This window comes from Entelurus aequoreus, linkage group LG23 (assembly GCF_033978785.1).
Source record: "Entelurus aequoreus isolate RoL-2023_Sb linkage group LG23, RoL_Eaeq_v1.1, whole genome shotgun sequence".
NCBI lineage: Eukaryota > Metazoa > Chordata > Actinopteri > Syngnathiformes > Syngnathidae > Entelurus > Entelurus aequoreus.
In genome coordinates, this window is record NC_084753.1 from 1,690,662 (window position 1) to 1,717,290 (window position 26,629).

Genomic DNA, 26,629 nt, shown 5'->3' on the forward strand with positions numbered 1-26,629 from the left:
GATGAGTAACCTGCTCGTTTAATGATGACGGCAACAAATAATGCACACAAACATAAAAAAAGCAATGAGCAAATTCAGAGCTAGGAATATCTCTTAAGCAACTAAAACAATAATATATATTAAATAATAATACATTAACATAAAAAAAAATTAAGGCAAAATGAGCCACAATAACTTAACAGCATCATAGGCTCAGTAAGCAGAGATTACAAAGGAAAATAACAAGTTAGCCTTTACGCAAACCATAAACTGATAGATGTGGGCTGCATCTGGGAACACACTGTGCACTTCTGATTGGTGTTTCTAAGTATGCGCGTGTGTGTGTGTGTGTGTGTGTGTGTGTGTGTGTGTGTGTGTGTGTGTGTGTGTGTGTGTGTGTGTGTGTGTGTGTGTGTGTGTGTGTGTGTGTGTGTGTGTGTGTGTGTGTGTGTGTGTGTGTGTGTGTGTGTGTGTGTGTCTCTCTATGAGGCTGCAGTGCGTTAATAAATGTCCCCACATGATGTACATTTGACAGCGATTCATAGCAGGGAAGCTATGAAAAAATTGTGTATATATATATATATATATATATATATATATATATATATATATATACCTCCTGAAGCTCATCAAAAGAATGCCTTATATATATACCACCTCTTGAAGCTCATCAAAAGAATGCCTTATATATATATATATATATATATATATATATATATATATATATATATATATATATATATATATATATATATATATGTATATATATATATGTATATATATATATATATATATGTATAAGGTGCTATACAAATAATTAGTATGTACTTACTACATATATACATACAGTACATACATATATACATACATACTGTACACATATATATATATATATATATATATATATATATATATATATATATATATATATATATATATATATATATATATATATATATATATATATATATATATAAGGTGCTATACAAATAATTAGTATGTACTTACTACATATATACATACAGTACATACATATATACATACATACTGTACATATATATATATATATATATATATATATATATATATATATATATATATATATATATACACTACCGTTCAAAAGTTTGGGGTCACATTAAAATGTCCTTATTTTTCAATGAAGATAAGTTTAAACTAGTCTTAACTTTAAAGAAATACACTCTATACATTGCTAATGTGGTAAATGACTATTCTAGCTGCAAATGTCTGGTTTTTGGTGCAATATCTACATAGGTGTATAGAGGCCCATTTCCAGCAACTATCACTCCAGTGTTCTAATGGTACAATGTGTTTGCTCATTGGCTCAGAAGGCTAATTGATGATTAAAAAACCCTTGTGCAATCATGTTCACACATCTGAAAACAGATTAGCTCGTTACAGAAGCTACAAAACTGACCTTCCTTTGAGCAGATTGAGTTTCTGGAGCATCACATTTGTGGGGTCAATTAAACGCTCAAAATGGCCAGAAAAAGAGAACTTTCATCTGAAACGCAACAGTCTATTCCTGTGTTTAGAAATGAAGGATATTCCACAAAATTGTTTGGGTGACCCCAAACTTTTGAACGGTAGTGTATATATATTTATATATATATATATATATATATATATATATATATATATATATATATATATATATATATATATATATATATACATTAGGTCAGGAAAAAACACAGAGGCTATTTCATCCCTACAAGCCTGTTTCGCAGGTTTCCCTGCTCTTCAGGGGATTTTAATAAATAAATGTTTTTTTCTGACTTAAAGTATATTCCGCTTTACCCCGGTATTGAGCACTGTATATCAGATAAACCACAGAAACCTTGACCATACATATATATATATATATATATATATATATATATATATATATATATATATATATATATATATATATATATATATATATATATATATATATATATATATATATATGAAATGTGCTATACAAATAAATATTAACTACTTACTACTTATATATGTATATACATATACAGTGTATGTATGTATGTATGTATATATATATATATATGTATATATATATATATATATATATATATATATATATATATACACACACACACACACACATACAGTATACAGTTGATGTGTGACAAATTTAATTGGCTAAAGTTATGCTGATTGGCCCAAATGTGCGGAGAAGTTGTAGGCATTGGACAAAGTTACAAGTGTGCGCATAATTTGTGTGAGGAACCAATCTGAGAACTTACAGGATTTAGATTCTAGTAATTTCATTTTTTTATTCTATGTCCTATTTAAACTTCAGGCATAACATTTTTTAACAGTTTTCTCCAAAAGTAATGAACATCAAGCTCCAATTTTGTAAAAAAAAAAAAATGTTCCTGTCATGTCGGAAAAGACAAGGGTAGTCTTGGGAGTGTTTTGTGCTCAAAGGGCTGACATTCTTTGACACGTGGTGTAATATCTGTTTTCAATCTTTGAAAAAGTGTTCTCCTTTCCCAGGACTCTTTGGAGGAAAACGTGAGATCTTTAACCGGGTTTGGCCTCGAATTATCCAATTGATCTTCAGGCTTTCGCGGCAAACACTGCGATTTTGTCACTGCCATTGTTTTAGCAGCATTTGCAAGGTAGCGCTATGTCACCTACTTCAAATTGCACCTGAGAAATGTGGCTTCTTTGTCTATATATTGTAAATTGTTTCTACAGCATCTTAAATATGTAGTTAAATTACATTTCATTGCATTCATTCTTTTTTTTGTACGTTAAAGTAGTTATTATTTGTTAATTTAATATTATTTATTGAGTTTATTTAATTTTATATTTCAGTATCAAACAATTCAAGTCAGTCAAAATTTTTTTCAAATAAGAATTACATTTTTTATATGATATTTTATTTTATATTACATATTTTTTGTATTTTTATATTTTTTTATTGTTTTATATATATATATATATATATATATATATATATATATATATATATATATATATATATATATATATATATTTTTTTTTTTTTTTTTTATTTATTTTTTTTTTAATTATAATTTTTTTTTAGTATATGTATGCGCTTTAAATCTTTCTAAAGTTCATCTTTGTTTTTTGTTTTGCTTTCTCTAATGTTAATCATGATACGATGTTATGCAGAGGTGTACTTATAACAAATGTTAGCATGCTAAAATTTTAAGTCCCGAAATATATTACTCTGAGCAGTGCACCTTAATAAAAAGGTTTAGAATGCTAGCCTGATAATATTAGCATGTATCAAGTACCAAAAAGTATGACTAAAGTGTATACCTACCAAAGTAGCTTAAATGTACAATAGCCAGTACAATATACATAAATATTTGTTTTTAACTTAGAAAATACAATGTCGTTAGACACTTTGTGTGAATGCTAAAGAGCCAAAGGCAAACTGACATGCTAACAGCTTACCAGATAGCGACAGGTAACGAAAAATATTAGCAAAATGAGCTAAAAAAAAATCCAGCGCGCTAACAGTACTTTGCTAACATGCTAACAACAAAATGCTTAATGTTATCATTAGTGAAATACCAAACTATATGATACTCAAGTGTACAGTATGCTTGGTAAATCAGCTAAAAAAAAAAAAAATATTATGCTAATGTCAGCATGCTAAAATGCTAACTGTAACATGTGTCAAGTACCAATGTATACTACTCTGAGGTGTGTACCTGAAAAATGTGTAAAATGCTAGCTTGCTAACATAAGCATATATCAAGTACCAAAATATGACTAAGGTGTATACCTATAAATGTAGCTTAAATGTACAATAGCAAGTACAATACACATATTTAAAAAAATAAAATAAATAGAAGAAAATACAATGTCGTTAGAAATGTTGTGTAAATGCTGAAGTGCCAAAAGTGAACTGAAATGCTAACAGTTAGCACGCTGGCCAGATAGCGTCAAGAACCAAGAAATATGAGCAAAATTAGCTAAAAAACGCTACTAGGCTTTTGATTGATTGATTGAGACTTTTATTAGTAGATTGCACAGTACAGTACATATTCCGTACAATTGACCACTAAATGGTAACACCCGAATACGTTTTTCAACTTGTTTAAGTCGGGGTCCACGTTAATCAATTCATGGTACAAATACATAGGCTAACAGTACTCTACTAACATGCTAACAATAGCATGCTAAAAGTTATCATTTGTGAAATACCAAACTATATGACAATCAAGTGTACAGTATACCTGCTAAATTAGCTAAAAAATAAATAAATAAATAAAATAAATGCTAACTAACATGCATCAAGTACCAAAATATATTACTCTGAGGTGTGTACCTGAAAAATGTGTGTAAAATGCTATCTTGTAAATCTTAGCATCCTGTATCGATTCGTTACCCCCAGTGTTTAAAGTAAAAAAAACAACAACATAAAAATGGTTTAATTTTTTTTGGAGGAATTTTCTGAGTGGGGTCCTTTTGGTCCCTTAATAATTTTAGTGGGATTTTTTTTGTTTTTAAACCGTGATTTTTCAAAAACTAACAATGAATCAGAATCAATGTTGTTATGAAATATTGACCTAATTAAGGCTCCAATTACTTCACTTTACATATTCCACTTTGACAGTATCGGAGGTAAAGATTAGAGATGTCCGATAATATCGGACTGCTGATATTATCGGCCGATGAATGCTTTAAAATGTAATATCGGAAATTATTGGTATCGGTTTCAAAATTATCGGTATCGGTTTCAGAGAGTAAATTGTATGACTTTTTAAAACGCCACTGTGTACACGGACGTAGGGAGAAGTACCTTAAAGGCACTGCCTTTGCGTGCCGGCCCAATCACATAATATCTACGGCTTTTCACACACACAAGTGAATGCAAGTATACTTGGTCAACAGCCATACAGGTAACACTGAGGGTAGCCGTATAAACAACTTTAACACTGCTACGAATATGCGCCACACTGTGAACCCACACCAAACAAGAATGACAAACACATTTCGGGAGAACATCCGCACCGTAACACAACATAAAGACAACAGAACAAATACCCAGAATTCCTGGCAACACTAACTCTTCCGGGACGCTACAATATACACCCCCCGCTACCCCCTACCACCCCCCTAACCCCCCCCATCAAAACAAAATTAGGCATAATAATGTGTTAATTCCACGACTGTATATATCGGTGTCGGTTGATATCGGAATCAGTAATTAAGAGTTGGCAAAAAAGCCATTATCGGACATCTCTAGTAAAGATGTGTATCAGATGGGAAAGAAAACCCGTGGCGTGGCACGTTTGAGGATGCCCGTATAAAAACATGAACTGTCATATCAGTATTTAGGTCCCTCTGTGCCATTTTTGCACTTTACTCAACTGTGACGCCCTTAAAGATGGCCGCCGGCTATTTTCCTCCCGCACCCCTGCTGCCATTCTTTGAAAAATGACAACAACTCTTCTCCAATGTTGTTTTCAAAGGCGCTGACTCCAAGTGGAACGGACAACAAAGGCGAGTCGGGGGACCGGCAGTCCAAATAAAGTCCCGGGGTTCTCTGGAATAATCAGTGCTTCAAGGTTAGTCGTCTCCTCGGCGACACGCGAGGACGTTTCTCGCCACGCGCCGCCACGCACTGGGTTACACTTTTTGTGTCAGGCTTCATAAACAAGCCAAGCTAACTACGGGTCATGTTGCCATTTTTCTACGCCAACCACCAAACCCAGCGTAAGTAAAGTCGGGCGCCGCTTTTCCAAAAACGCACTAGCTTGACGCCAATAAACATTGGCTTTGCCATACTGGTTAGCATTAGCGATTCTACATGGCGCTTTCAACACCTTCGAAGTTGTCCATGGCACGTCACAATCAAACAGCTGCTGCGTGGTAAGTACAATACGCGCAGTATTAACACTTTGTGGGGCGCAACAAAAACTGAACTGATGAGCCAACACAACGTAAAGTTTGGCGGGCTAGCAAGAAGCCGGAGCAATACTTCTAATGGCTGCCCATCTTCCGAGGCTTTTTGTCCACCCAGGTTTAATTGAAACTGAAACTTAACATGTTTGCTTACCACACACTTTCCCCTCACCCCCTCCCTCTTCGGGCATGTACCCCGTTGCACCATTAATAAAAAATATATGTAAAAAAACACTCTGTATCTTCTTGAAGCTACATCGTTAAGAGGGCCACAGTTTCAAGAGCCCAAGGGCTCAGGGGCCGGACATCAAAATGTGGACGTGTCTTCATATATATTTCTTTGGGACTGCCTTTACTTAATTTACAAAGTAAACACATCGGCTTTCACGCGGCACTGTCAATAAGTTCATTATTCTGCCCTCGCCACTCGTTTCCGGCGTGTGCAGCAAGACGGATAGTTAACAGCGTGAAGAAGCAGAAGCTCCAGAAGTTTTGTTGAGGATCCGTGTTCCTTCTTTTGGATTATTTTCCTTCCTCAGCTTTATTTCTCTACATTTAGGTTCGTAAGACTGAAAATATAAACACTGAGATTGGTAGGTTGTGAGTTCAAACCCCGGCCGAGTCATACCAAAGACTATAAATATGGGACCCATTACCTCCTTGCTTGGCACTCAGCATTAAGGGTTGGAATTGGGGGTTAAATTAACAAAAATGATTCCCGGGCGCGGCCACCGCTGCTGCCCACTGCTCCCCTCACCTCGCAGGGGGTGATCAAGGGTGATGGGTCAAATGCAGAGAATACTTTTGCCATACCTAGTGTGTGTGTGACAATCATTGGTACTTTAACTTTTAACTTTTACAAAATAAACGTTTCAAAAGTATAACGTCTATTGTGTATTTTACATGAATAAAAAAGTTTTTTCTCATATAGAAATGACACAACATTCACACATCAAACATTGCGCACAAATAATGTGGCTCATCACAATTAAACCTAATTTGTAGTGTCATCGCCCTCTACTGGTCAAATTTGATCGATAGCGTTATTTTCAGACAAAAAAAAAAAAAAAGAACCACGGATTTAAAAAAAAAAAAAGCCATCACAAAGTCGGAAATTTCAAAATAAAAGCAACTAAATTATGTACGGTATTTATTTACAAAGGTCTGACCGAGTTTCGTGATGACGCTTACTCATCCGGATTTCTACCATTTTTGCTGCTTGTCCGGATCAGCGTGTACGCCGCTTAAAAGGTCAGACAGGAAACAATGACTTGGGGGTAAAACATTCCTACTTTGTTGTCCGGTCATTGTTAAAAGTTAGATTTTTGCCTTTTATTTCGAATTTTTTTCAATGAGTAGCCTTCTTCTACTCACCTATGTTCTGCTTCATTGTGACACATACTCGCCGTTGCCCCCTGCTGGGTGGAGGTGGTACTGCAACCAGTGTTGAGACAGTAACGCCGTTACTTTCGGCGGTAACTAGTAATCTAACGCGTTATTTTTCATATTCAGTAACTCAGTTACCGTTATTACATGATGCGTTATTTTACGTTATTTTTTATGTAGTATCGGCTACAAAACTGAGAAGACCTGAGTGTGTCTTATTGGAGCGCTGCGGAAGAGGCGACCGGAAAAGAGGCGCGCTTTGTGTATGTGTGTGTGTGTGGGAGGGGGCGTGTCTGTGTTTACATCATGGCGGAGCCAGAAGTCGAGTTTCTTAACATGGAGATATTCTCACTACTTTTCTTTTGTCGACCACAAAGAAAAGAAAATTTTAGTTAAATGTAAGTTGTGTCTTGGATCAAAGATCCCATCCTAGCAATTCAAATCTGCTGAAACAGCTACAAAAGCAACATGCTTTGACAAAGCTAGTAAAGAGAGACACACTTCACCTCCACCTCCAACAGCGGCTGGATTTTAACGAGGCACTGCGCACTGAAGGTACACACACTCTGTCAATTTGCTTATATACTGTTGCTCTTTCATTCTAGACTTCTAGAGTGTTTGATTATCACAACACTCTAAATGTGTAGACTATAAAGTTCACAAACATAAAGAGGGACCCTAGAGGGCCAGGCCAATCTTTCCTTATCTCTAAACTAAAACTGGGGAAATGTGTAGAGTGTTCTGGGCTTCAGACATCATTTTATTTCACAATTCCTTGAGAGAAAAAAACACCTGGTTAGGCTTTGTGTATGTAGTGTGTGCCTTCCTTGGTTAACAGCTATGTTGTTATTATGCTCTTTGTTACTTACGTATGTTATGTTGCAGCTATTTAAAATAGTTTTGTCAATTTGTTCTGGCCTGAAACAAATTGGCCCTTTGAAACATAGCTTTGTCTTTGTGTGTTGTATGTAGAGCACATTGCTTAGCAGAGTTCAGTGATGCAAATGCATGTCAAGTTGATCAACAGACTGTATTATTCTCCAGTGCAATAACAGTACTGAAATGAAGGCTAAAAGGGCATTAAAGGGGGCCTTAAAGGCCTACTGAAATGAGATTTTCTTATTTAAACAGGGATAGCAGGTCCATTCTATGTGTCATACTTGATCATTTTGCCATATTGCCATATTTTTGCTGAAAGGATTTAGTAGAGAACATCGACGATAAAGTTCGCAACTTTTGGTCGCTGATAAAAAAGCCTTGCCTGTACCGGAAGTAGCGTGACGTCACAGGTTGTGGAGCTCCTCACATCTGCACATTGTTTACAATCATGGCCACAAACAGCGAGAGCGATTCGGACCGATAAAGCGACGATTTCCCCACTAATTTGAGCGAGGATGAAAGATTTGTGGATGAGGAAAGTGAGAGTGAAGGACTAGAGGGCAGTGGAAGCGATTCAGATAGGGAAGATGCTGTGAGAGGCGGGTGGGACCTGATATTCAGCTGGGAATGACTAAAACAGTAAATAAACACAAGAAACACAGTATATATACTCTATTTGCCACAACACAACCAGGCTTATATTTAATATGCCACAAATTAATCCCGCATAACAAACACCTCCCCCCTCCCGTCCATATAACCCACCAATACAACTCAAACACCCGCACAACACACTCAATCCCACAGCCCAAAGTACCGTTCACCTCCCCAAAGTTCATACAGCACATATATTTCCCCAAAGTTACGTACGTGACATGCACATAGCGGCACGCACGTACGGGCAAGCGATCAAATGTTTGGAAGCCGCAGCTGCGTACTCACGGTAGCGTGTATCCAACTCAAAGTCCTCCTGGTAAGAGTCTCTGTTGTCCCATCTCCACAAGCATGCGTATCCAACTCAAAGTCCTCCTGGTAAGAGTCTCTGTTCTCCCAGTTCTCCACAGGCCAATGGTAAAGCTTGACTGTCATCGTTCGGGAATGTAAACAATGAAACACCGGCTACGACGTAGCCGCTACGTGTTTGTGTTGCTGCAGCCGGCCGCTAATGCACCGCTTCCCACCTACAGCTTTCTTATTTGCTATCCCAATTGTTCATTAAACAAATTGCAAAACATTCACCAACACAGATGTCCAGAATACTGTGGAATTTTGCGATGAAAACAGACGACTTAATAGCTGGCCACAATGCTGTCCCAAAATGTCCGCTACAATCTGTGACGTCACGGGCAAACGTCATCATACCGAGACGTTTTCAGCAGGATATTTTGCGGGAAATTTAAACCCGGCCGTATTGGCATGTGTTGCAATGTTAAGATTTCATCATTGATATATAAGCTATCAGACTGCGTGGTTGGTAGTAGTGGCTTTCAGTAGGCCTTTAAAAAAAAATATATAAAGGTATATATATAGGTAATTAAATAGTTACGTTTCACAGTAACACATTACTTTTTGGTGTAAGTAACTGAGTCAGTAACTGAGTTACTTTTGAAGTAAAGTAACTAGTAACTGTAACTAGTTACTGGTTTTCAGTAACTACCCCAACACTGACTGCAACACATGATCAACCCCAGTTTGAATGGTTCCGTCAAGCCTAATGAAACGCTTTGGCGGCTGAATAGTCCTGATTTAGGTCAAACCAAGACAGAAGGCCGCCATGTGTGCGTCCTCGTAGAACCGCTCAGCACTTCATCAACGCGGCTGCCACAGTCGTCGCCTTCAATAATTCCTAAAAGATGGCGACCAGAAGTCTGGATGCTGGCTTCGTACCAGTCCTGTGCCGCTATTAAAACATTCATGACTGACTTCCATTACACAAACGCCGACAGCCGCCGTCTTGTACTCATCAGGTCGCAAATTGTCGCGCTCTATGCTTCCAACTGTAACATCGGCGAAAATGATGACGAATTAGCCTGTCCCAAGTCTCGGGGAGGGGTCTGGAAGTAATTAGCGTACGTTGCACCATTGTTTCCACGTGTCCCTCGCAGGATTCTTACAGGCGTGCGACAACCATTTGGAGCGCATTAACATATCCGGCTGTCACCGCCGCATTCAGGCATGTATTTTCGCATTTATTTTGATATGTTTACTCGCACAGTTGGTAACATTTGTTCAAAAAACATACACTGCAAAAACTGAAATCTAAGTAAGATTAATTATCTCAAATAAGGGCAATATTTGCTTATTTTCTGTCTGATAAGATCATTCTTCTCACTAAGCAGATTTTATGTTAGAGCAGTGGTTCTGTTGGAGGTACCGACCCCCACCAGTTTCATATGCTTATTCAGCGAACCCTTCTTTAGTGAAAAATAAAAATAAAAATTTCTTAATTTAATCTTAATTCATAAATATTAATCATGAAATGATGTTGTTATATTAAAGAAATACTAACAAAGATATGTTTTACGAACAGAAAGTTACAGGAATGTACACATGATCCCATGTTTACATCTCATTGTGCAACATGTGAATGTTTAAGTGGGAACTAAATGCGATATCCGAAAAGGGGTACAAATTATATCCAAAGCAGGACCCCCGCCCAGACATACAATACTAGTACACAGCTTCTGAAAAAACAACACACTGCAAAAACTGAAATCTAAGTAAGATTAAATATCTCAAATAAGGGCAATATTTGCTTATTTTCTGTCTGATAAGATAATTCTTCTCACTAAGCAGATTTTATGTTAGAGCAGTGGTTCTAAACCTTGTTGGAGGTACCGAACCCCACCAGTTTCATATGCTTATTCAGCGACCCCTTCTTTAGTGAAAAAAAAAAAAAAAAAAATTCTTAATTTAATCTTAATTTATAAATATTAATCATGAAATTATGTTGTTATATTAAAGAAATACTAACAAAGATATATTTTACGAACAGAAAGTTACAGGAATGTACACATGATCCCATGTTTACATCTCATTGTGCAACATGTGAATGTTTAAGTGGGAACTAAATGCGATATCCGAAAAGGGGTACAAATTATATCCAAAACAGGACCCCCGCCCAGACATACAATACTAGTACACAGCTTCTGAAAAAACAACAAACTGCAAAAACTGAAATCTAAGTAAGATTAAATATCTCAAATAAGGGTGATATTTGCTTATTTTCTGTCTGATTAGATAATTCTTCTCACTAAGCAGATTTTATGTTAGAGTGTTTTACTTGTTTTAAGTGTTTTGGTCCTAAATGATCTCAGTAAGATATTACAGCTCGTTGCTGAGATTTGATGACCTATATTGAGTAAAACATGCTTGAAACTAGAACATCAACTGTTGCAAAGCTGTGTCATCAACACTCACAAGTATAAAACTACTTTTTTTAAAGTAATAATTTCTTATTTTAAGCATGAAAAAAAATTCATGACAATAGAAAATACATACTCAAATAGTAGTACAGTTGTTATTAGTGAGAATATACTTATTTTAAGCTATTTTTGGGTTCATTGAGGTTAGCTAATTTTACTTGTTTTGGAAAGTCTTGACAAACAAATGTTCTTGTTCTATTGGCAGATAATTTTGCTTAGTTCAAATACAATACCTCTAATTTTTGTATTTTTTTCCCTTGTTTTTGAACACTGACTTTTTGCAGTGTATTAGGACTATTTCTTTGTTCCCCTGTATACATGCACAGGATGAATGTAGGTCAGCATGAATTGCAAGGGCCATTTTGGTAGTTTTTACCTTCAAAACCAGTACAATATACAGAGGCACTATGAAATAAGCTTAAAAAATGCAAGCATGCTAACAGAATTATGCTAACATGCCTAGTGTGTGAGTGTGAATGTTGTCTGTCTATCTGTGTTGGCCCTGCGATGAGGTGGCGACTTGTCCAGGGTGTACCCCGCCTTCCGCCCGATTGTAGCTGAGTTAGGCTACAGCGCCCCCGCGACCCCGAAGGGAATAAGCGGTAGAAAATGGATGGATGGATGCTGACAGTCAGCACTAGTGAAATACCAAAATTAGTGACACTGATGTGTATACAGTACCTGCAGAATTAGCTAAACAAGCTAGCATGCTAATGTTAGCATGCTAAAATATAAACTGCAACATGTGTCAAGTGCCAACATGTATTACTCTGCGGTGGATACCTGAAAACAGTGTTTAAAAAAGCTAGTATGCTAATGTTAGCATGCTAAAATACGAACTGTAGCATGTGTCAAGTGCCAAAATGTACTACTCTGGGGTACAACCATGAAAACTGTGCTTTAAAAAAGCTGGCATGCTAACAGTATTATGCTCACATGCTAACAGTCAGCATTAGTGAAATACCAACATTAGTGACACTGATGTGTATACAGTACCTGCAGAATTAGCCAAACAAGCTAGCATGCTAATGTTGGCATGTTAAAACAGTAACTGTAGCGTCGTAAATTGGTAGACACCGTTTTTAAAATGGACACTACATCAACACACCCAAGACAATGGGCATATACACACACACACACACCCTCCCCCACCCCACGCCTTCACCACCGCTTGATTCCCCTTCGGGGTGATGGACGGCTGGCAGCGCTTCATAGCAGCAGTTGACCTCCAGGGGCCCAACTCCCCCTCCCTCTGTTGCGAGATGTCTTGATTAAATGTTACATGTTTATGTGTGCATGGCATGGAGGTTTCTTCCCACTCCAGACTAGGCCTCCTTAGGAGCCCAGTCTAGATTGTTTTTTTTTTTACTCATCTAGATAATGTTAGGCGTGGCAGCGCAATGTGAATGACACCGCGAGTAAGAACGGTAGTCACACAGAGGAGGCTTGTGGGAAAAGTGTCTGCTTTGCATCTGTTGAGCAGGCGCTGCAGCCAGCGGGAGGAGCAGGCGGTCACGGAGTGGTCCGCGCCTCTGGGAATGATGTCATCAACCTTCCCTCAGCATGCGCCTCGTCACCCGTCGCGCTCGCTGGCGGTTTGCGGATGGACGACTCGTGCATCCAGAAGATCGGCGTCTCATCTATGAAGTAAGTTAAAATAATTCTTGGCAAAGAAACTCAAAAACCGATGCAATTTGGAGTCGAAATGTGCACATAAGCAGGCTTTGTAAATGCAGCCCACGACCAGTTGGTAATAGAAAACAATAGAAAAGACATGTGGATGCTGAAACCGATCAGAAATGCTAACCGTTAGCATGCTAGCCAGATAGCATCAGGGAACAAAAAAAATAAGACTCTTGGATGTATACCTGAAGAATGATGCCGTTAGCATCTGCCATGGTCCATGAAGCAAAATATGATACTTGCCAAATATGCATGCTAACTTTAGCATGCTGACAGTTAGCATGTGTCGAGTACCAAAATATATGACTTTGAGGTGGTCACCTGTAAAAATGGCTAAAAACAAAGATAGCATAGATAGATAGATAGACAGTTAGTACTTTATTGATTCCCTCAGGAAAATTAAAAATCCAGCAGCAGTGTTCAAAATTGAGGTCGAATTTAAAAAGTAAAAAGTAAATAATGGGGGTATAAATGGAAACAAAATAGAAAAATATTACAATAGAATAAAAATAAAAAGCAACAATGAGAATAAAAACATAACAGTAAATTAAGAATATAACAAGAGAAGCATGCTAATGTTATCATGTTAGCATGCCAGCAGTTGACTAACATTAGCAGGGAGAATTTTGACTGGAATATAAAAATGGTAACACTTTTCAATAGAGAATTACGGAAAAGTTGGAAACCCGGGAAAATCTGGAATTTTTTGGACATAAAGGGAAAAACATCCGAAAATATGCTAAAAGTTAGCATGCCAGCCAGATAGCATTATAGAACAAAATATTTGATTCTTAGGTGTATACCTGAAGAATGATACCGTTAGCATCTGCCATGGTCCATGTAGCAAAATATGATACTTGCCAAATATGCATACAAAAAACACGGCATGCTAACTTTAGCATGCTGACAGTTAGCATGTGTCAAGTACCAAAATATATGACTTTGAGGTGGTCGCCTGTAAAAATGGCTAACATATAGTAACACTTTTTAGTAGAGAATTACGGAAAAGTTGTAAACCGGGAAAAATCGGGAATTTTTGGGGGATAAAAAGGAGAACAACATCCGAAAGTATGCTAAACGTTGGCATCCCAGCTGGATGGCTACAGGGAATAAAATATTCCACTCTTATGTGTATACCTGAAGAATGATACTGTTAGCATCTGCCATGGCCACTATAGCAAAATATGACTCTGAAGTGTATACTTGCCAAATATGCACACAAAAAAGCTAGCATGCTGACGTTAGCATGCTGACAGTTAGCATGTGTCAAGTACCAAAATATATGACTTTGAGGTGGTCGCCTGTAAAAATGGCTAAAAACAAATATAGCACGCTAATGTCATCATGTTAGCATGCCAGCAGTTGACTAACATTAGCCAGGAGAATTTTGACTGAAATCTAAAAATAGTAACAGAATTACAGAAAAGTTGGACACCCAGAAAAATCTGGAACTTCATGGGCATAAAAGAGAAAGACATTCGAAAATATGCTAAGAGTTAGCATGCCAGCCAGATAGCTACAGGGAAGAAAACAATTCCACTCTTAGGTGTATACCTGAAGAATGATACTGTTAGCATCTGCCATGGTCAATGTAGCAAAATATGACTCTGAGGTGGATACTTGCCGAATATACAGAAAAAAAGCTAGCATGCTAACACATGTGTCAAGTACCAAAATATATGACTTTGAGGTGGTCACCTGTAACAATGGCTAAAAACAAAGATAGCATGCTAATGTTATCATGTTAGCATGCCAGCAGTTGACTAACATTAGCCAGGAGAATTTTGACTGGATTATAAAAATGGTAGCACTTTTTAATAGAGAATTACGGAAAAGTTGGAAACCTGGGAAAATCTGGAATTTTTTGGACATAGTAAAAAAAACGTTTTGGTTTTTGGTTTTTTTGGTCATAAAGAAATACAGTCATGTGTGCTTACGGACTGTATCCCTGCAGACTGTATTGATTTATATTGATATATAATCAATCAATCAATCAATGTTTATTTATATAGCCCTAAATCACAAGTGTCTCAAAGGGCTGTACAAGCCACAACGACATCCTCGGTACAGAGCCCACATACGGGCAAGGAAAACTCACCCCAGTGGGACGTCATAATGTATATATTGTGTTTTTTATGTTGATTTAATTAAAAAAATAAAAAATAATAAAAAAGTTTTTTTTTTGGTCATAAAGAAATACAATCATGTGTGCTTACGGACTGTATCCCTGCAGACTGTATTGATTTATATCGATATATAATGTATATATTGTGTTTTTCATGTTGATTTAATTTAAAAAAAAAAAAAAAAAAAAAAAAAAATTTTTTGGTCATAAAGAAATACAATCATGTGTGCTTACGGACTGTATCCCTGCAGACTGCATTGATTTATATTAAAATATAATGTATATATTGTGTTTTTTATGTTGATTTAATAAAAAAAAAAACTTTTTTTTTTTTTTTTTTTGGTCATAAAGAAATACAATCATGTGTGCTTACGGACTGTATCCCTGCAGACTGTATTGATTTATATTGATATATAATGTATATATTGTGTTTTTCATGTTGATTTAATTTTAAAAACAAAAACAAAAAAAAACAAAAACATTTTTTTTTTTGGTCATAAAGAAATACAATCATGTGTGCTTACGGACTGTATCCCTGCAGACTGTATTGATTTATATTGATATATAATGTATATATTGTGTTTTTCATGTTGATTTAATTTTAAAAAAAATAAAAATAAAAATATTTTTTTTTATTTTTTTTTGGTCATAAAGAAATACAATAATGTGTGCTTACGGACTGTATCCCTGCAGACTGTATTGATTTATATTGATATATAATGTATATATTGTGTTTTTTATGTTGATTTCATTTAAAAAAAACACTTTTTTTTTTTTTTTTTTGGTCATAAAGAAATACAATCATGTGTGCTTACGGACTGTATCCCTGCAGACTGCATTGATTTATATTAAAATATAATGTATATATTGTGTTTTTTATGTTGATTTAATTAAAAAAAAAACTTTTTTTTTTTTTTTTTTTTTTTTTTGGTCATAAAGAAATACAATCATGTGTGCTTACGGACTGTATCCCTGCAGACTGTATTGATTTATATTGATATATAATGTATATCAATCAATCAATCAATCAATGTTTATTTATATAGCCCTAAATCACAAGTGTCTCAAAGGGCTGTACAAGCCACAACGACATCCTCGGTACAGAGCCCACATACGGGCAAGGAAAAACTCACCCCAGTGGGACGTCGGTGAATGACTATGAGAAACCTTGGAGAGGACCGCATATGTGGGTAACCCCCCCCCTCTAGGGGAGACCGAAAGCAACGGATGTCGAGTGGGTCTGACATAACATTGTGAAAGTCCAGTCCACAGTGGATCCAACACATCAGCGGGAGTCCAGTCCACAGCGGGGCCAACAGGAAACCATCCCGAGCGGAGACGGGTCAGCAGCGCAGAGATGTCCCCAACCGATGCACAGGCTAGTGGTCCACCCGGGGTCCCGACTCTGGACAGCCAGCACTTCATCCATGGCCACCGGACCTATGCGACTCCCCCTCGCAAGGGACAGGGGAGAAGAGGAGAGAAGAAAAGAAACGGCAGATCAACTGGTCTAAAAAAGGGGGGGTCTATTTAAAGGCTAGATTATACAAATGAGTTTTAAGATGGGACTTAAATGCTTCTACTGAGGTAGCATCTCTAACTGTTACCGGGAGGGCATTCCAGAGTACTGGAGCCCCAATAGAAAACGCTCTATAGCCCGCAGACTTTTTTTTGGCTCTGGGAATCACTAATAAGCCGGAGTTCTTTGAACGCAGATTTCTTGTCGGGACATATGGTACAATACAATCGGCGAGATAGGCTGGAGCTAAACCGTGTAATATTTTATACGTAAGTAGTAAAACCTTAAAGTCGCATCTTAAGTGCACAGGAAGCCAGTGCAAGTGAGCCAGTATAGGCGTAATATGATCAAACTTTCTTGTTTTTGTCAAAAGCCTTGCAGCCGCATTTTGTACCAACTGTAATCTTTTAATGCTAGACATAGGGAGGCCCGAAAATAATACGTTACAGTAATCGAGACGAGACGTAACGAACGCATGAATAATGATCTCAGCGTCGCTAGTGGACAAGATGGAACGAATTTTAGCGATATTACGGAGATGAAAGAAGGCCGTTTTAGTAACACTCTTAATGTGTGACTCAAACGAGAGAGTTTGAGTCATTATACACATATTGTGTTTTTTATGTTGATTTCATTTAAAAAAAACACTTTTTTTTTTTTTTTTTTTGGTCATAAAGAAATACAATCATGTGTGCTTACGGACTGTATCCCTGCAGACTGCATTGATTTATATTAACATATAATGTATATATTGTGTTTTTTATGTTGATTTAATTAAAAAAAAAACTTTTTTTTTTTTTTTTTTTTTTTTTTTTGGTCATAAAGAAATACAATCATGTGTGCTTACGGACTGTATCCCTGCAGACTGTATTGATTTATATTGATATATAATGTATATATTGTGTTTTTTATGTTGATTTAATTAAAAAAAAAAAAACAAAAAAAAACAAATTTTTTACATTTCTTGTGCGGCCGCGGCCCGGTATCAATCGGTCCACGGACCGGTACCGGGCTGCGGCCCGGTGGTTGGGGACCACTGTTATACAGCATATAGTTAGCATGCCCATCCATCCATTTTCTACCGCTTGTCCCTTTTGGGGTCGCGGGGGGTGCTGCATTGTGTTAAGTAAAAAAAAAAAAAAAAAAGTTAGCATGTTAGCATTTTTACATTAACATCCCAGCAAGTGACAACCATGAAATGCTTTATGTTTACGTCTATTATTGGGAAACATGTGGAAACAATGGAAATGTGAATTCAACTCATCAATTTATTTTGTTATCCGTCTTCTTCCCGAGCGGGCGGAGGAAGAAACTTGTCTCCGCGGACTTTTCTGTTTGTTTGCACGGACCGTCTGACTTTGACCGAGACGGGAGAAAGTCCGCGTGTACTTTCTTGTAGATAAGTGTACGTTTTGGAAAGGAATGCGAGCGTCCGTCTTTGAGAGCGGCCAGAATCAACGCGCGAGAAGACGGGAGGGGGAGAAGGGAGAAAAAAAAAAAAGAAAAAAAAAAAGCTGAGACAACAGAAAGATCTCCTCCTTTGTTTTGACCACAGTTGCTTTCCGTTCATTACCGCTGCTGCACCGCTGGGCATGGAAAAAGTCCCAGGACCGAAGCTTCAGATGTGGCCTTAAGTCTTCATGCCAAGGGTTATATTATTTTATGTTTGGGTTCCGCCATGAAGCCGCTCTCCTCCTTCATCCGCCTCCCCGCGTACGGGAATGTGCGCCATAGAACTTTTAGTCGGATATAATTTGGACGGGTCTGTGGAGTCTGAGGAAGGTGGAGTCAACAGCAGATGGAACAGGGAGGCTCGAAAAATGTTGTTTTAATGTGCAACTGCTGAGGAATTTGACCCATCGTCCACAGTCCTTGGCGAGAACACCCATGGTGTTTCTCTTTTCAGTGTGTTCTAAATCGGGAAAAACTGCTAGCAAGAGGCGGCGAGCAGCCAACGGGGCTTCGAAGCACGATTAAAAACATATCTGAAAACAGTCAAAAATGCTCCTTTTTCATGTCATGACCGGCGTATTAACCAAGATGTATTGTAGTGGCTAACACAGAGGAACTACTTTTCTGGCGTTGCAACTAAGGATGAGTTATCAATACGGTATTTTTTTTTTTTTTGGGCTGACCTGTAAAATCCAACAGTGCTTTGGTACGTCACGCTCGATTGCCAACTCAGTCGAGTTTTTATATCACTCCAGCAGCACCGAGAGCTGCTGGAGTCACTGTCAACAAAGAAATTTACTCAAAATACGCTCTGACTTAAGTAAAGTAACACTCCGCTTTACCAAAAATGCGTTAGCTTGATGCTATATCAGTTGTGTCCGAACTACGGCCCGCCAGATTTTTTCTTGAGTAAAAAAAAAAAAAAAATGCACAACAGAGTGCTTTCAAATTAAATTAATCTTAAATACCAGAGAGTCTCTGAATGCTGAATATTTGCTGCCATCTTGTGGACAATGTGAGTAAATCAGATCAATGACCCCTTGGAGAGTGTTTTGAAACGTGAGCACAGCATTTAGTTATACCACACAATCCAAACAACCTTCCCTAGTCATGGTGCAAAAAAAAACAACCGAAAAAACAAAACACACATGGTCACACATAACTCTGTGGATATTATGAGAAACGTCCAAACACCATAAAAACACTCTCTCTCTCTCTCGCTCGCGCGCGCGCGCGCGAGCGCGCGCGCGCTCGCGCTCAGCGAGCACGACGCGCGAGCGCTCGTCTCGCTCTCTCCTCGCCTATCGCTCTCGCGCTCGCTCGCGCTCGGCTCTCGCTCTCTATATATATATATACAGTATATATATATATATATATATATATATATATATATATATATATATATGTATATACCAATATATACAGTGTATATATATATATATATATATATATATATATATATATATATACAAATATATACAGTGTATATATATATATATATACATATATATATATATATATATATATATATATATATACACAAATATATACAAATATATACAGTGTATATATATATATATATATATATATATATATATATATATATATATACAAATATATACAGTGTACAAATATATACAAATATATACAGTGTATATATATATATATATATATATATATATATATATATATATATATATATATATATATATATATATATATACACTGTATATATTTGTATATATTTGTACACTGTATATATTTGTATATATATATATATATATATATATATATATATATATACACTGTATATATTTGTATATATTTGTGTATATATATATATATATATATATATATATATATATATATATACACTGTATATATTTGTATATACATATATATATATATATATATATATATATATAGATATATATACAGTGTGTATATATATATATATATATATATATATATATATATATATATATATATATATATATATTACAGTGTGTATATATATATATATATATATATATATATATATATATATATATATATATATATATATATATATATATATATATATACAGTGTGTGTATATATATATATATATTTAAAAATATATTAAAAACAATTAAAATAAATACAAATTAAAAATAATAAAAAACGACTATATATATGTATATATATATATATATATATATATATATATATATATAAATATATACAATATATATATATATAATATGTATATATATGTATTTATTTATTATTTATTTATTATTTGTGTTATATTTAAAAAATATATATATATTGAATTTTAAAATTGTTTTCGTAATTTTTATTTTACTTGACATATTTTTCGATTAAAAAAATGTAAGTAAACAAAATATACATATATACTGTATATATATATATATATATATATATATATATATATATATATATATATATATATATATATATATATATATATACATATACATATATATATATATATATATATATATATATATATATATATATATATATATATACATATATATGTATATATACACATATATATATATATATATATATATATATATATATATATATATATATATATATATATATATATACATATATATACACATATATATATGTATATATACACATATATATATATACATATATATACATATATATATATATATATATATATATATATATATTGTTTTAATTTTTTTTTTTAATTTTAATTTTTTTTCTTTAAAAATCGAATTTTGATGTTTAAAATGAATTAAGAACAAATAGAATCAATTTTTGGGACTCTCCTAGCTTATAGATGTCGAAAAATTTACTTCAGAAGTTTCCTCTCTTTGTCTATTGAGGTTTCAGATGATCGCTACCAGGGGTCATGTCGAGGAATTGTACGTAGGTGATCCAGAATTCCCCTGCATTATGTGTTTCCTTCGGTTTTTGCTCATCACTCGCACATTCTGGTGGCGGATAGCAGAGAGCGCTCCGTGGACAAGAGTCTGTTTCCTGGCTGCTTTGAGTCGCTGTTCCTGTTGTTCCCAGCTGCATGAGCCTCAGAACGGCTGACCATGGTCTTTCATTCAATCGGAGACTTCTCAACTGATAAGGAAGACGCAACCTTCCTTTGTTTGTGGCGGTCATTTTCAAGTGTCTGCAGGATGTCCAGTTAGAGGCCCGTCCTTGTGCGGGCGCCACAGTTACACCACACCCGCCGAGTTAATCCCCCCAAGGTCCTGTTTACATTATAAAATTTGGCCTTTACTGTAAACCTTTAAAGCCTGAACCACTAAATAATTGACATGTATATATGTATGTATGTGTGTATGTGTATATGTATTTATATATATATATATATATATATATATATATATATATATATATATATATATATATATATATATATATATATATATATATATATATAATTTTATTTTTTATTTTAAAAAAAATCAATTTTCATATATCATTGTCAATTTGTATCATATTTGACTCAGCTGTCACAAAATATTAGTTTATGTTAAAGCAAAACACTGAAATATCTCGCATGCAGATCCAGATCACTTTAATGTATCACTTTTAAAAGCATCTTCAATATTGCAATTACTTGCCATCTATAAAAAGCGTACAAAAGTCAACATCTTTAAGTATTTATTATTTATCAAGTATTTTGAATGCGTTTTTTTTTCTATCATAAAAATCCGAAAGCTATATTTAATATCGCAGTGATCACCGCAAAATAACACAGCAATTTTTGTATGTCTATTTTACCTCTAAATGTACCATATTGTGTAATGTAAACATTATATTTGTGTATTTGAATCTAAAGACAGCATGTTGCTTCATATTTATTATGCGTGAAATGCAATTAAAAAATGACTAATTTGGAGTTGTATTACCTATTTACCTGCTGTTTCAAATTTGATACACACGTTTTCCAAACAGTTTTACAATAAAATGTATTATGAAATATTAAGAATTTTCACATTGCATCAATGGATTAACTGTTCATAATGACGTGTAAGTAAAAAAACACATTTTTCTTTTCTTATCCTTTTCAAATTTGGCAAAGTTTCTCTTCAAAAATCAGGTGTCTCTCGTTTCTTCTTTGTGGCCATCTTGCAGGATGACTGGACATCCCTCTAAATAGTCAGTTACTGTCCTCATGTGGATTATACGTTTAATGCATGCATCTGGTCTGATATGTCAGGATTTTTAGGACAAAACACATTTTTTTACACTTGAGTTTTTATACACTATTTTTTTAACACTGATTTTTTTATCCAATATTTTTTGTACACTGAACTTATATGCACTTATTTTTTTTACACAGAATTTTTATAGGCTGATTTTTTACACACTTTTTTTTTACACTGATCTTTTTTACACTGAATTTTTTACACTGAGTTCCTATACGCTGATTCTTTTTTTACAGGGATTTTTAATACACACTTTTTTACACTGAGTTTTTTCACACTGAATTTTTAAAGGCTGAATTTTTTTACACTGATTTTTTTCACACTGAATTTTTAAGAAGGCTGAATTTTTTTTACACTGATTTTTATACACTAACATTTTTTAAATGAGTTTTTTTTACACAGAATTTTGTATACACTGCTTTTTTTTTTACACTGCTTTTTTATCCAATATTTTTTTTACACTGAACTTGTATGCAATGATTTTTTTACACTGATTTTTTATAGGCAGATTTTTTTACACTGATCTTTTTTATGCTGATTTTTTTTACACTGAGTTCCTATGCGCTGATTTTTTTTTTACAGGGATTTTTAATACACACTTTCTACACTGAGTTTTTTTTACACTGAATTTTTATAGGCTGAATTTTTTTACACTGATTTTTGTACACTAAATGTTTTTACAATGAGGTTTTTTTTACACTGAATTTGTACACACTGATTTTTTTACACTGATTTTTTTATCCAATATTTTTTTTTACACTGAACTTGTATGCACTGATTTTTTTACACTGAGTTTTTATAGGCTGAATTTTTTTTTACACTGAGTTTTTTTACACTGATTTTGTTATACACTGAAGTTTTACACACTGATTTTTTTACACTGAATTTTTATAGGCTGATTTTATTCACACAATTTTTTTTTTTTAGACTGACTTTTTTTACACTGAATTTTTTTTACACAGATTTTTCATTAACAGTTTTATACACAGATTTTTTTATAGGCTCAATTGTTTACACTGATTTTTATACACTAAATGTTTTTACAATTGGGTTTTTTTTACACTGAATTTTTTCTACACTGATTTTTTTTACACTGAATTTTTGACACTGATTTTTTTTTTTTGTGAAAAATTCAGTTCCCCAAATTCAAACGCAAAACATTCAGTTATATAAATTCAGTGTAAAAAAAAAAGCTTTTGTCATAAAGACAAATTAACCTCCAGAATATTTTGTGTTTTTGCCATAGAAAACAGTGTTTTACCAATTTAGGCATAACAGAAAAAAATTGAAAAATAAACTACTTTATATTTACTGATATATCTGAAATTGATCTAGAGATTTAAGCATATATATATATATATATATATATATATATATATATATATATATATATATATATATATATATATATATATATATATATATATATATACATATATATATATATATATATATATATATATATATATATATATATAATTATTATTATTATTATTTTCTTTATTTTTATTTTTTTTTCTGTTATGCTTAAATTGATATATATATATATATATATATATATATATATATATATATATATATATATATATATATATATATATATATATATATATTATATATATATATATATATATATATATATATATATATATGAAAAAAAGAAAGAAAAAAAAGACCTGTTTTAAACATTTTTAATAAGACCCTTTGTGGCGTCCCAGCATGAAACCCCTGATTACAATATATATATATATATATATATATATATATATATATATATATATATATATATATATATATATATATATATATATATATATATATATATATATATATATCAGTGTGCGGCCCTCAGTGGAACGTTTGGATGCACCTTTACCAAATAATATTTTGTGAAAATCCCGATGACTCAAGAATCAATTCGTAGTTAAAGTGAATCGTGAGGTGCACAAACATTCCGACCTAGGGTCCATAAAATAAAAATAAAAAATCATATCAAGGTGGACTATTGTGCAATTGCTCATAGCCAAGCACGGAAGACTTATTTATGCGTATGTAATATTGACGTACCGTAAAAAAAAAGATACATTGTGATATCTGAACCTTCCCCAAAGGAAATATTACAACAGTGAATATTTGCACTCGTGCTTCGTTGCATCACAAACGTAAATGTGCGCCAGGACAATCTCTCATTCCAGCTTTTTACGAATAGCCTGGGAGTGCTGTAAAATGCTCCACCTGAACCAGCCTCTGATTTGAGGCCTGTCAGCGAGACTAATATTGTTATTTTGTTACTGTCAGTTTGTGTTGTCCGTAAAAGAAAAGTACACCGGGTGTTGTGAGAAAACAGGCTCTTCAGGTCGCGGCTGTTTAACGTGGACTTCTTCTCTCCGTGCATTGATGGATTGCCAGCAGAACGCATTATAAATCACTCTTGTACTGACCTTTCTTCGGGAAACACAACTCAAAAGAGCTGACGTGCACAGGAGGCAGGGAGGTATTATGGGATAGTTTTCTGCTCAGAAGACATAAAGTTGGGAATTATCTCTGTGTATGGATCGTATCTTGTCATATCGACAATTAGTGTCACCACCCCAGCAGGCACAAGACGTTGATACATCGTTGATTATACATATATTTCCTTTAAAACTTACTTTGAAGCAACGTTGCAAAAATAGTTGTATTTGTCAATTGAAACAACGTTGATGTCCAGCGTTGGATCCACATTGTCGGTTGGGAAATGACCAAATTTCAATGGTCCAATCAATGTCAGAAACCAACATTGTCAACATTGTCAAAAAGCATGTTGTTTCAACGTTGTATTTGTGTTGTAGAATATTGGTTGGGAAATGACCACGTTTCAAAAATCAAAACAACGTCAGAACCCAACATTGATTAAACGTAGTCAAAAATAATGTTGTTTCAACATTGTGCTGTAGGATATTGGTCGGGAAATGACCAAATTGCAAAGGTCAAATCAATGTCACAACCTGACATTGATTAGACGTTGTTAAAAAGCATGTTGTTTCAACGTTGTATTTTTGTTGTAGAATATTGGTTGGGAAAGACCACATTTCAATGGTCAAATCAATGTCAGAACCCAACATTGATTAAACGTTGTCAAAAAGTATGTTGTTTCAACGTTGTATTTGTGTTGTAGAATATTGGTTGGGAAAGGACCACATTTCAATGGTCAAATCAATGTCAGAACCCAACATTGATTAAACGTTGTCAAAAAGCATGTTGTTTCAACGTTGTATTTGTGTTGTGGAATATTGGTTGGGAAAGGACCACATTTCAATGGTCAAATCAACGTCACAACCAAACATTGATTAAAAGTCGTCAAAATGTATGTTATTTCAACGTTGTATTCGTGTTGTAGAATATTGGTTGTGAAATGACCACATTTCAATGGTCAAATCAATGTCACAACCTGACATTGATTAGACGTTAAAAAGCATGTTGTTTCAACGTTGTATTTTTGTTGTAGAATATTGGTTGGGAAATGACCACATTTCAATGGTTAAATCAATGTCACAACCCAACATTGATTAAACGTTGTCAAAAAGTATGTTGTTTCAACGTTAGGTTTGTGTTGTAGAATATTGGTTGGGAAAGGACCAAGTTTCAAAGGTCAAAACAACGTCAGAACCCAACATTGATTAAACGTAGTCAAAAATAATGTTGTTTCAACGTTGTGCTGTAGGATATTGGTCGGGAAATGACCAAATTGCAAAGGTCAAATCAATGTCACAACCTGACATTGATTAGACGTTGTTAAAAAGCATGTTGTTTCAACGTTGTATTTTTGTTGTGGAATATTGGTTGGGAAAGGACCACATTTCAACGGTCAAATCAACGTCACAACCAAACATTGATTAAACGTCGTCAAAATATATGTTATTTCAACGTTGTATCTGTGTTGTAGAATATTGGTTGTGAAATGACCACATTTCAATGGTCAAATCAATGTCACAACCTGACATTGATTAGACGTTGTTAAAAAGCATGTTGTTTCAACGTTGTATTTTTGTTGTAGAATATTGAAACAACA